Consider the following 12,532-nt stretch of genomic DNA (forward strand, 5'->3'; position numbering starts at 1 on the left):
CAAGGGAACGGCAATATATTTCCAAGTCAGGATGGTGAGTGACTTGGAGGGGAACATGCAGGTCATGGATTACCCAAGAATCTGCTGCCCTTGTTCTTCTAGATGGAAGACGTCAAGGGTTTGGAAGGTGCTGTCTAAGGATCTTTGGTGAATTGCTGCACTGCATCTTGTAGATAATACACACTGCTGCTACTAAATGTCAGTACAGTAAGTAGTCTCACAACACCAGGTTAAAGTCCAGCAGGTTTATTTGATAGCACAAGCTTTCAGACTGTTGCCCCTTCATCAGATGAGTGAAGAGCTTGGTTCACAAGCAGGGCATATACAGACACAAACTCAATTACAAGATAATGGTTGGAATGTGAGTCTCAACAGGCAACCAAGTCTTTACAGGTGCAGACAATGTGAGTGGAGAGAGGGTTAAGCACAGGCTACAGAGGTGTGAATTGTCTCCAGCCGGGACAGTCAGTGAGATTTTGCAAGTTGTAGGGGTTACGGACAGTGTGACATGAACCCAAGATCCCGTCCTCATGCCTCAACCGGGATCTTGGGTTCATGTCACACTATCTGTAGCACTATCTATCACACCCCCCCACTTCCACTTCCGCTTCTTAACAGTATCCAGGATGACTCAGATATCAACCCCAACCTACAAAGATTTAATTGGAAGAAGTGGGAGAATTTCCAAATGGATTCTAAGTATGAATTTCTCAAATATTTTTCTTTTTTCTGTTCAAAATCAGATCTGTGGCGGGGTGTGGTGGGGTGGGGTGGGAGGGGGAGGGGAGCTTCAATCCTCATATGCTCTCTAATCATTAAAACTAAGGTCCCATCTAACCTCTCAGAGGAACACAAAACATCCCATTCAACAAGTTGAAGAAAAGCTGTGGCATGCTCCCGCATTCCAGTCCAATATTTACCCTTCAGCCTGTAAAACTCAAGGGATTATCTGGTTTTTTATCTGATTGCTGTTTGCAGAAAATTGAAATGCACAATTTGGCTGCCTTATTTCCTACATCGAGACGGCACAGTGGTTAGCACTGCTGTCTCACAGTGCCAGGGACCCGGTTTCAATTCCGGTTTGGGCCACTGTCTGTGTGGAGTCTGCACCTTCTCCCCTGTATGGGCTTCCTCTGAGTGCTCCGGTTTCTTCCCACAATCAGAAAGACGCACTGGGTAGGTGCATTGGTCGTGCTAAATTCTCTCTCAGTGTGCCCAAACAGGTGACTAGGGGATTTTCACAGTAACTTCAATGCAGTGTTAATGTATGCCTACTTGTGACACAAATAAACAAACTTAAATTGCAACAGTGTCTTCATAGCTATAAACCAGCCTCGTTCTTATGCAACCTTGAGATAATGACACTAGAGGGAGCTTTTCATCTCATTTTTTTTGCGACAACCAGAGCCAGAATGCTGTGATTTATCGTCATCTTGGATTGTGCAATTGGGTTTGTAAAGATTAAGTAATATAAATCCAGGATGCACAGACAAGTACATATAGCAAACACATTGGAATTATTCTAGGTACTGCTAGGAATGTAACAGAAGACAGCACAGAATATAGAAGTGTCCGGATTTAAACAAAGGAAGCAAATTACAACGTTACAGCAAGATTATGTGAGGCTGACAATAGTGGAGATCCAATGTTTAAATTCTTAATGGCAGCATGGTTCGCAATATGATTATAAAATCAGTGAGCTTTAAATGCAAATGGCAATTAACTCATTATCTCTTAGATAATCTCAGTTAATGACAAGTCAGATTGATTTGATTTATTATTTTTGCGTGTATTGGGATACAGTGAAAAGTATTGCTTCTTGTGCGCTATACAGACAAAGCATACAGTTCATAGAGTATATAGGGGAGAAGAAGTGACGTTGTGAGAGGAGCTCGAGCGGAGTGAGTCGGAGAGCCGGCGGCGGAGAGACCAACAGAGAGTGAGATAGTGACGCTGTTCAACAACGTCACAGGATGCGCGAATACAAACTGGATGTCCTCGGTTCAGGAGGTGTGGGGAAGTCTGCGCTGACTGTACAGTTTGTCCAGGGAATATTTGTTGAAAAGTATGACCCAACAATAGAAGACTCCTACAGAAAGCAAGACACAGCAGGAACAGAGCAATTCACGGCAATGCGAGATCTGTACATGAAGAACGGCCAGGGGTTTGCACTAGTATATTCTATAACCGCACAGTCAACGTTTAATGACTTACAGGACCTGAGAGAACAGATCCTACGAGTCAAGGACACTGAAAGTGTTCCGATGATTCTGGTTGGCAATAAATGCGACTTGGAAGACGAGCGAGTAGTGGGTAAAGAACAGGGCCAGAACCTAGCGAGACAATGGAACAACTGTGCCTTTTTAGAGTCTTCTGCAAAGTCAAAGATCAATGTTAATGAGATCTTTTATGACCTGGCCAGACAGATCAATAGGAAAGCACCAGTGGAAAAGAGTAAAAAGAAGAAATCCCAATGTATGCTGCTTTAAACTTCTGCTTTGCAGCAGGTCTGAGCCAGGTATGAAGAACTGTTGCCTAATTGGAAAGTGCCAGCATTCCAATTTCAAAAAAAAAATTAACATATCTGAAGAGGCTTCACCCGTTTTTATGTCTTCGATTTAAATAAAAAAGATCTCCAGAAGACTGTGCACATACTGTTCCTGAAATTTGCCATGTGCATCGCTTGAAAAGACAGTATTTTCACCTTTTTGCATAGTGGTTATAGCCAATGTGGATTTAATGATGAGTTTAGTTGTATGATTATACAATAAAGCATGGACACATTTCCAATGTTGTAGATGTTGCAAGTGAAATTAAGAGTTGATTACATATTGGCCTTTTATCATTGCACCTCTTCTCCCTATCGAGCACTAATACTTCAAGGATAGTTTTTGACATTTTTAGTCCATATTGTTCCTTGATGGACTTACCCCAACAGTTAACATCTACTTTTGGTCATTGTGGCTCCGTTTTATATTGGGAAGTTACAAGATCACCTTACTTTCACTATATAATTGTATTCTAATTAAAATGTTTTGTGCATAATGCTTTGGAAAAATGGGTCTTTTATAGGAAAACTGTGGAAAGCTGATTTCTATGTCTCCCTCAAAGCTGAAATATATTATACTAAACCAACTCTAAAAAAAAACTGGTGGAAAAGGTTAAGGCGCATGGGATACGAGGCCAGGTAGCTAGGTGGATTGAGAACTGGCTGGGAAATAGGAGACAGAGGGTAGTTGTGGAGGGGACCTTGTCGGGCTGGAGGCCAGTGACCAGTGGTGTGCCGCAGGGCTCAGTACTGGGACCTCTCCTCTTTGTAGTCTACATAAATGACTTGGAAGAGGGCGTAGGTGGTGTGATCAGCAAGTTTGCTGATGACACCAAGATGGCAGGGTTGGTGGGTACGGAACTGGATTGTCAGGTGATACAACAGGATATAGATAGGTTGGTGCAGTGGGCAGATAGGTGGCAGATGGCATTTAATCCTGACAAATGCGAGGTGATGCATTTTGGACGGAATAATGCACAGAGGAGCTATGTGATAAAAGGTAGGCCGATTAGGAGTATAGACATACAGAGGGACCTGGGAGTGCAGGTTCACAAATCCATGAAGGTTGCGTCACAAGTGGAGAAGGTTGTTAGGAAGGCTTATGGGATGTTAGCCTTTATAGGAAGGGGCATAGAGTATAAAAGCTGCCGTCTAATGCTTCAGTTGTACAGAACGTTGGTTAGACCGCATTTGGAGTACTGCGTCCAGTTCTGGTCACCTTACTACCGGAAGGACGTGGAGTCTCTGGAAAGGGTGCAGAGGAGGTTTACCAGGATGTTGCCTGGCATGGGGGGACTGGGTTACGAGGAGAGGTTGAAGAAACTGGGACTATTCTCCTTGGAAAGACGGAGATTGAGAGGGGACATGATAGAAGTATATAAGATACTGAAGGGAATAGATAGAGTTAATAGTGAGAGACTGCTCCCTAGACTGGGTACGAACACGAGAGGTCATCATTTAAGGGTGAGGGGGGAGAGGTATAATTTGGAGGTGAGAAGAAGGTTCTTTACGCAGAGAGTTGTGGGGGTCTGGAACACGCTACCGAGTAGGGTGGTGGAGGCAGGAACGTTGGACTCGTTTAAGATGCAGTTAGATAGGCACATGAGTGAAACGAGAATGGAGGGATATGGTAGGGGCTATTAAATAGGGTTAAACCTCGGGAGACACCGGAAGGGCAAGCTGTAAGATTAATATTTTTGTCTTTATTCCACAGGTGGAGGTCCACCTCGTGTCAAACGAGGGGCATGCACACGGCGGGTCGTGCGTGGGCTGCTCCTGGAGGTTCCGGGAGTGGCCTAGTACTTCATGTCGGTGTGTGTGCTTGATCCTGGACCGGTAGACGGGCGCCGCAACAGCTCAGTGACTAGCACTGCTGGCTGTGCAGACACATGGATTTGGGCCTGTGTCTGTGGGAGTTTGCGCATTCTCCCTGTGGTTGTGTGGGTTTCCTCCGGGCGCTCCGGTTTCCTCCCACACCCCAAAGATGTGCTCTTAGGCTAATCGGTTTTTACCAAATTGACACTATTTCTTCCCTGAATCTGACTGAGTAGGGTTCCATTCGTAGACATGCAGGGTAGAATAGGTGTAGGGTGATGCGGCGGTGCGGGCTCGTTGGGCCGAAGGGCCTGTTTCCCGTGCTGGGTTGTTCTTTGTAAGAGAAGGCAAGATATGGTGTTGGAGTCACAGATCGGGCATAGAGAAGGATCAGCTTAATATATGGTCGGTCCATTCAAAAGTTTGATGGCAGCAAGGAAGAAGTTGTTCTTAGGTTGGTTTGTGTGTGGTCTCGGACTTTTGTATCTTTTTCCCGATAGAAGGTGGAAGAGAGTACGCCCGGAAGGCATGGGATCCTTGATTATGCTGGCCGCTTTTCCGAGGTAGCAGGAAGTGTAGATGGGATGGGAGGCTGGTTTGCGTGATGGGCTGGGCTACGTTCACAACCCTTTGTCGTTTCTTGACCAGAGTGTTAGAAATGAATAATGTAGCATAGACGTCATTTGCATTGAATGCTCTCCTAAGGTTAAAGCAGAGATATATTATTATTGTAGTCAGCAGGAAATTGTTTCAGGGAACAGCATTTAAATGTGCTTGATACAAATACTGGATCCTGGAAATGGAAAGCATTCCATTCCCCAAAATCAAAATCCTCCACCTTGACATTTTTCTGATATACAGCTATCTAACAGTGGCATAGCAGTTAGCACTGCTGCCTTACAGTGCCAGAGACCCAGGTTCAATTCTAGCCTCAGGTCACTGTCTATGTGGAGTTTGCACTTTCTCCCCGTGTCACCTCCAGGTGCTCCAGTTTCCTCCCACATTCCAAAACTGTGAGAGTTTGGTTAATTGGCTATGCTAAATTGCCTTTTAGCATCCAGGGAACTAGCAGGGTAAATGCATGGGGATATGGGGATAGGGCCTGGGTGGGTGTTGTCGGTGCAGGCTCGATGGGCCGAATAGCCTCCTTCTGCACTTGAGAATTCTATGATTCTATTCACCAGCTCTGGCTGAGCTAGCAGACTGCTAACCTGCTTTTAAGATACTTTGAGTTTAGTGCTTCTATAGTTGCAATCCCAGGAGAGTCTGTGCATTAATGTGCTCCGGATTTATTTTGTTAAAACCTTATTCCACTTAGCAAAACCACAGACAATACCCAAATGTAAAAGCCTTGTAGATTTTCAGCAATTCCACTTTAAACCAAGCACAAGAGGTCTGAGAATCTTATTTTGCCGACTGTATAGAGACTGAAATCAGGAACTCAGCAGTGTGCATTCGCCATCCCATTCTCTCAGTTCCTTTGCCTCTGCCGCAGCTGTTCGTCTGATGCCACTTTCCAAAATAGTGCAGCTGAAATGTCTTCCTTCTTTCTCAATCGTGGTTTTCCACCCACTGTGGTTTACAGGGCTCTCAACTGTGTCCGGCCTTTCCCCCAGGCCACTGCTCTCACCCCCTCCCAGAACCAAGACAGGGTACCCCTTGTCCTCAATTTTCACCCCACCAGTCTCTGCATTCAAAGTATCATCCTCCGCCATTTCTGCCAGCATGATGCCAGTGCACAAAACATCTTCCCCTCACCTCCCCCCCAATCAGCATTTCACAGGGACCATTCTCTCTGGGATACCCTGGTCCACTCCTCCATGATGCCCAACACCTCACCCCCTGCCCACGGAACCTTCCCATGTGATCGTAGAAAGTGCCCCTTTATCTCCTCCCTGCTCACCATCCCAGGTCCTAAATACCCCTTTCGGGTGAAGTAGCGCATCACATGCACCTCCTTCAATCGGGTTTATTGCATTTGCTGCTCCCAATGCGGTCTACTCTACTTTGGAGAGAGAACACCTTTGTTACGTCCGCAAGCAGGACCCAGACCTCCCTGTCGCTTGCCACTTCAACACACCACCCTGCTCTCCTGTCCACACGTCCGAGGATTTAAGGAATGTATTGAAAGAGGAGAGGTGGAAAGGCGCAGAGGTTTGAGGAGGAATTCCTAGAGAGTAGGGCTTTGGCAGCTTAAAGAGCCACTGTTACTGGTGGGGCAAAGGAAGATGAGATACAACAGGCTAGAATTGGAGTAATGCAGAGCTCTCTGAGGCTTGTAGGGCTGGATTCACCAATGCAGACTCGCCAATGCTTTATAGGAATGTTATCCTTTGATGTTTGACTTTGGCAGTCCATTCAATGTAGCTGTTTTTGGGAGACAAGCAAAAATAGTAAGTTTTCAGGGATGTATTGTTAGGATATCTCAGTTAAATATAAAAGGTAAAAGCAGTACATATGATGCAGTGGTTTGTGATGTGATGGATAGCATTCCTGCGGCAAGTAATTCATCTCCTTATTCCTTAAAACTCGTTCATCATCTCCAAGGCACAAGTCAGGGGTGTGATGGAATTCTCTCCACTTGTCTGGATGAGTGCAGCTCCCACAACACTCAAGAAGCTCAACACCATCCAGGACAAAGCAGCCCGCTCGATTGGAACCCTATCCACCACCTTCACCATTCAATCCATCCATCACTGTCACACAGTAGCAGCAGTGTGTTTCAGCTACAAGTTGCACAAACTCACCAAGGAACTCATTAAAACCCACAACCTCTACCATCTAGAATGACAAGGGCAGCAGGTACCTGGGAACACCACCACCCCGGGAGGTTCCCCTCCAAGTCATTCATCGTCCTGATTTGGGAATATATCACTGCCCCTTCAACGTTGCTGAATTAAAATCCTGGAATTCCCCCCCTCGCAGCGCTGTGGGTGTATCTACACCACATGGATTGCAGCAATTCCAGAAAGCAGCTCACCACCACCTTCTCAAGGGCAATTAGAAATGGGCAAATAATGCCGACCTCATCAGCAACACCCACATTCTGTGAATCAGACTTGTTCAAACTAAGGCCAGGGGATGGGACGTAGCCCACAAAGCCCCTCTGTGTGGGCTGCTAAGCCTCTGTATGTGCCCTGTGAAACCCCTCTATGCAGCTTATGAAGCCCCTCTATCCATGCCCCCCAACCCCTCTATTCCTCCCCAGCCCCTCTCTGTACATCCCCCACTTTTCTCTGCAGCCCCCTCCCCACCTCTCTCTCTGCAGCCCCCTCCCCACCTCTCTGCCTGCTTCTCCATCCCCCAGCTCCCTGGCTCTCTACACCCCAAGCCCCCGCCTTTCCCCCCTCCAGCCCCCTGCCTCTCCCCACCAGCCACCTGCCTCTCCCCCCCAGCTGCCTGCCTCTCCCCCCCAGCTGCCTGCCTCTCCCCCCCAATCCCCTGCCTCTCCCTCCTCCCAGCCCACTGCCTCTCCCCCCCAGAACCCTGCTTCTCCCCCTCCAGCCCCCTGACTCTCCCTCCCCCCAGCCCTCTGCTGCTCCCCACCAACCCCTCTATGTAGCCCCCCAGAGCTTTTCTCTGCAGCCACCTGCCCACCTTTCTCTCTGCAGCCCCCACGTCTCTGCAACTCCCTCCCCACTTCCCTCTGCAGCCCCCTCCCCACCTCTCTCTGCAGCCCCCTCCCCACCTTTCTCGACAGTGTCCTCCCCTTTCTCTCCCTGCAACCCCCTCCCCACCTCCCTCTGCAGCCCCATCCCCACCTCTCTCTGCAGCCCCCTCCCTACCTCTCTCTCTGCCTGCCTCTCCCTCCATGGAGGGCTGTGTATACAGAAGCCCTCCATATACACAGGATCTGCTCAGTTGAAGAGGATCACCTCCAGATGCCCCCATAAGAACAAGATATAGCACTCGACTCATTGATCAACAGTTCCGACACGCCACGGCGAAAATCCGCACTGAGCTCCTCAGAAGACAAACACGGGACATGATGGACAGAGTACCCTTCATCGTTCAGTACTTCCCCAGAGCAGAGAACCTACAAGATCTTCTCCGGAGTCTTCAACATATCATTGATGAAGATGAACATCTCACCAAGGCCATCCCCACACCCCCACTTCTTGCCTTCAAACAACCGCACAACCTCAGCCTATTGTCCGCAGCAAACTACCCAGCCTTCAGGAGAACAGTGACCATGACACCGCACAACCCTGCCACAGCAACCTCTCCAAGACATGCCGAATCATTGACACGGATGCCATCATCTCACATGAGAACGCCATCCACTAGGTACACGGTACATACTCTTGCAACTTGGCCAACGTTGTCTACCTGATACGCTGCAGGAAAGGATGTCCCGAGGCATAGTACATTGGGGAGAGCATGCAGGCGCTACGACAATGGATGAATGAACATTACTGGACAATCAAAAGCCAAGACTGTTCCCTTCTTGTTGGCAAACACTTCAGCTGTCACGGGCATTCGGCCTCTGACCTTTGGGTAACCGTTCTCCAAGGTGGCCTTTATGACACACAACAGCGCAGAGTCGCTGAGCAGAGACTGAAAGCCAAGTTCCAGACACGAGGACGGCCTCAACCGGGATCTTGGGTTCGTGTCACACTATCTGTAACCCCCACGACTTGCCTGGACTTGCAAAATCTCACTAACTGTCCTGTCTGGAGACAACACACATCTCTTTAACCTGTGCTTAATGCTCTCTCCACTCACATTGTCTGTAACTTCAAGACTTGATTAGTTGTAAAGATTTGCATTCCAATCATTATTCTGTAAATTGTGTTTGTGTCTTTATGTGCCCTGTTTGTGGACAGAACTCCCACTGACCTGACAAAGGAGAAGCGCTCCAAAAGCTAGTGGCGTTTGCTACTAAATAAACCTGTTGGACTTTAACATGGTGTTGTGAGACTTCCTACTGTGTTTACCCCAGTCCAATGCCGGCATCTCCACATCATGACTACCATTGGAAGTGGAAAGAGGCAGGCTCAGGTACATGTGGCCCGGAGCCTGGGCAGCAGGCCCAGGAGCCAGCAGTCAGGTACATGTGGCCCGGAGCCTGGGCAGCAGGCCCTGGAGCCAGCAGTCAGGTACATGTGGCCCAGCAGGCTGAGGCTGCCTCGCGTGGGACAGGTTCTGACAGGCCCCAGGAATGAGGGAGGGGATGTGTGGAGAGAGTGAAGGTGTAGGTTGGGGGGGGAGGTGTGTCACATAGTGGGGGTGGAGGGAGGGGGCTGGTGGCAGGATGAGTGTGCGGGGTGCCAGTGAGACAGTGTGATGGGGTTGCAATGAGAGAGTGTGGTGGGTAGCAGGGTGAGAGTCTGTGGGGGTGGCATTGTGAGTGTGCGTGTGGCAGAGTGGGTGTAGTGGAGGGTGGCACAGTGTCAGGGGAGTGTGTGGCATGACAGAGAGAGGGTGTGTGTGGGGTGAGTTATGACTCAGGAAGCTTGACTAGAAAGGAACATAGTTTATTACAGAATGCCAAGTAGAACTACTATGGTGGTGTACATACACACACTTGTCCCTGCCTGGGACTACAGCTTAGCAGGCCCAGTCCTGGGCCTGCCATAGAAAAGACTCAGGAATGAGTTGCATCATGGAGACTACTGCTTGTTACCAGGGGAACTCAACAAGCCCCACAGGGAGATCAATCAGTGATTCCTCAGGGACCTCCCTGGGGTTATCACAAGGTAGCAGAGAAAGAGAGATGGTGAGTGAGTGTGGGAGATGGCAGAGTGAGTGAGTGTGGCAGTGTGTGAGTCTACGGGTGGTCTGATGGACATGAGAGTTGCGATGGGTGTGTGCCTATAAGCGTGGGAGTGATGGGTGGGTGGGCATGAGAGATTGAGTTTATGGGAGTAACTATGAATCTGCTTTACACCCAGTCTCACTTTCTCCCTCGGTCTTCACACCAATACAATCCGCTCGCACTCACTCAAGTTACTTTTATTACTTTATTTAACTTCACAAGTTATTTCTATGACATTGCTGCACGTGTGCTCAACAATTGTTTCATAACTTCAACTTGTTTTTAAATAAAGTTTATTTTTGTGCCAAACCTTGTCTTTCTGAAATTCACTCATCGGCCCGTTGAGTGAGAATGTGAGCAAATGTGCTTTGGACAACTCTGCCATAAATGAATAAAAAATTCCTGCCTCAGATCCAGAAACTATGGGTCTGAGTCCTACTGGGAGATTTCTGCCCCAGTTTTTGGCAGGTGGGAAAGCCAGAGGAGATGGAGAATCCAATGGAAATCCCAAAACAGCATTTACAGTGGTGGCATTTCCTGTTGAGATTGTCCCTGTCCCCTTGCCAATAATTTAGTGACGTTCCTGCCATGAAAGGTGGGGTGCCCCATTCTCATGCATTTAAATGCCAGAGTTGGCCTCTCTGCTGTGTCACACCCATCCCCTCCTCCTCCACATAAGGAATTTGTTTACAACAGGTATGGACAAATGGGAATGTACTGTGAAGCGTGCACAGATGTACGTTGCTATTGCAACTTTGACTCCTTGGAGAGCTGGTATGGATCATAATTGTGCCAAACTACGCAGGGTTTTGACCCCCTTTCTGGTTAGCATGGATTTAGAAGCTGCTTAGAGGAATCATAGAATCCGTACAGTGCAGAAGGAGGCCATTCGACCCATCGAGTCTGCACCGATAACTATCCCACTCAAGCCCTATCCCTGGAACCCCACATATTTACCTTGCTAATCCCCCTGACACTAGGCTCAATTTAGCATGGTTAATCAACCTAACTGCACATCTTTGGAGTGTGGGAGGAAACTGGAGCACCCAGAGGAAGCCCATACGGATACTTGGAGAAAGTGCAATCTCCACACAGTCACCCAAGACTGGAATTGAACTCAGGTCTCTGGCGCTGTGAGACAGCAGTGCTAACCACTGTGCCATCTTGCCACCCATAAGGGCTTCCTTGCCCTTCCTGTGGTGGGGGTCATGGCAGCGTGGGTGGGACCTGCCTTTGGACAAAATAAAACCTCCAGAAGAATAAAAGACAATGCACAGTACATTCTCCCCGTGTCTGCGTGGGTTTCCTCCTGCATGCCAAAGATTAGTGGGTTCAGTTGATTGGCCATGCTAAATTGCCTCTTATTGTCAGGGGATTTGCATGGTAAATAGTGGGGTTATGGGGATAGGGCCTGGGTGGGAATGTTGTCGGTGCACACTTGATGGGCCGAATGGTCTCCTCCTGCATAGTTGGGATTTGATGATATACATTTGAAAGAGCCTAACACTTGACAGTGTGACCAAAGTGTGGGTTTACTCCCACAGTCCAAAAGACCTGCTGGTTAGGTGCCAAAAGAAAAAATACTGGAAAATCTCTGCAGGTTTGGCAGCATCTGTAAGGAGAGAAAAGAGCTGACTTTTTAAGTCATTCTCTCTCAGTGTACCCAAACAGACGCCAGGGTGTGGCGACTAGGGGATTTCCACAGTTACTTCATTGCAGTATTAACGTAAGTCTACTTGTGAGACTCATAAATTAACTTTAAGCTAATTTTTTCCCCCTCAGTGGAGCAAATCTTTACAGTAAGAAGTCTCACAAAACCAGGTTCGAGCCCAACCAATTTATTTGAAAGTAATCTTACAAGTTTAGCTAACCTGGTATTGTGAGACTTCTGACTGTGTTTACCCCAGTCCAACGCCAGCATCTCTACAGCAAATCTTTGCAAGTGTCAGACTTTGCAACGTCCCAAGCCACACTTGCACTTTTATTACACTTTTTGTTATCTCGGGTCTTGCTGTTCCAGTTCGCCCAGGGAACAGGACTGGTGTTCACAGTGGTATGTATTTCCCTTGCAAACAAAATGTGCCCAACACGCAGCAGCAAGATTGAAACAGTGCTGCGAATATGAGCCCCTGTGCTGTGTAGATCTGTATACAGCGTGGATGACAAGGAGGCAGCTTTACAACGCCTGTAAACAAAACACACACAAAAATGAAAGAATTGAAAAGCAGGGGGAGGGGAATTTGACCATGCGGGAGCTTCAGAAATGCCAGGAAGTATAAAGGACTATTCTCCAGGGTTAAGAATTTGTCCCAAGGATTTGTTCTGACGCTGCTCCAGCCGCTTTCCCTCCTGTTACGTTAAATAGGCGGAAACAATGTAAGAGGAACAGCACGCACACTACACCCAAAACG

General features: G+C 47.9%; 1 pseudogene; it reads left to right on the plus strand.

Annotated features, from left to right (window-relative positions):
• Positions 1-1,879: 1,879 nt before the first annotated feature.
• On the plus strand, positions 1,880-3,121 carry LOC145344236 (ras-related protein O-Krev pseudogene; annotated as a pseudogene).
• Positions 3,122-12,532: the final 9,411 nt, after the last annotated feature.

This window comes from Carcharhinus amblyrhynchos, chromosome 6 (assembly GCF_965287045.1).
Source record: "Carcharhinus amblyrhynchos chromosome 6, sCarAmb.v2.hapA, whole genome shotgun sequence".
In the NCBI taxonomy this organism is placed as follows: Eukaryota; Metazoa; Chordata; class Chondrichthyes; order Carcharhiniformes; family Carcharhinidae; genus Carcharhinus; species Carcharhinus amblyrhynchos.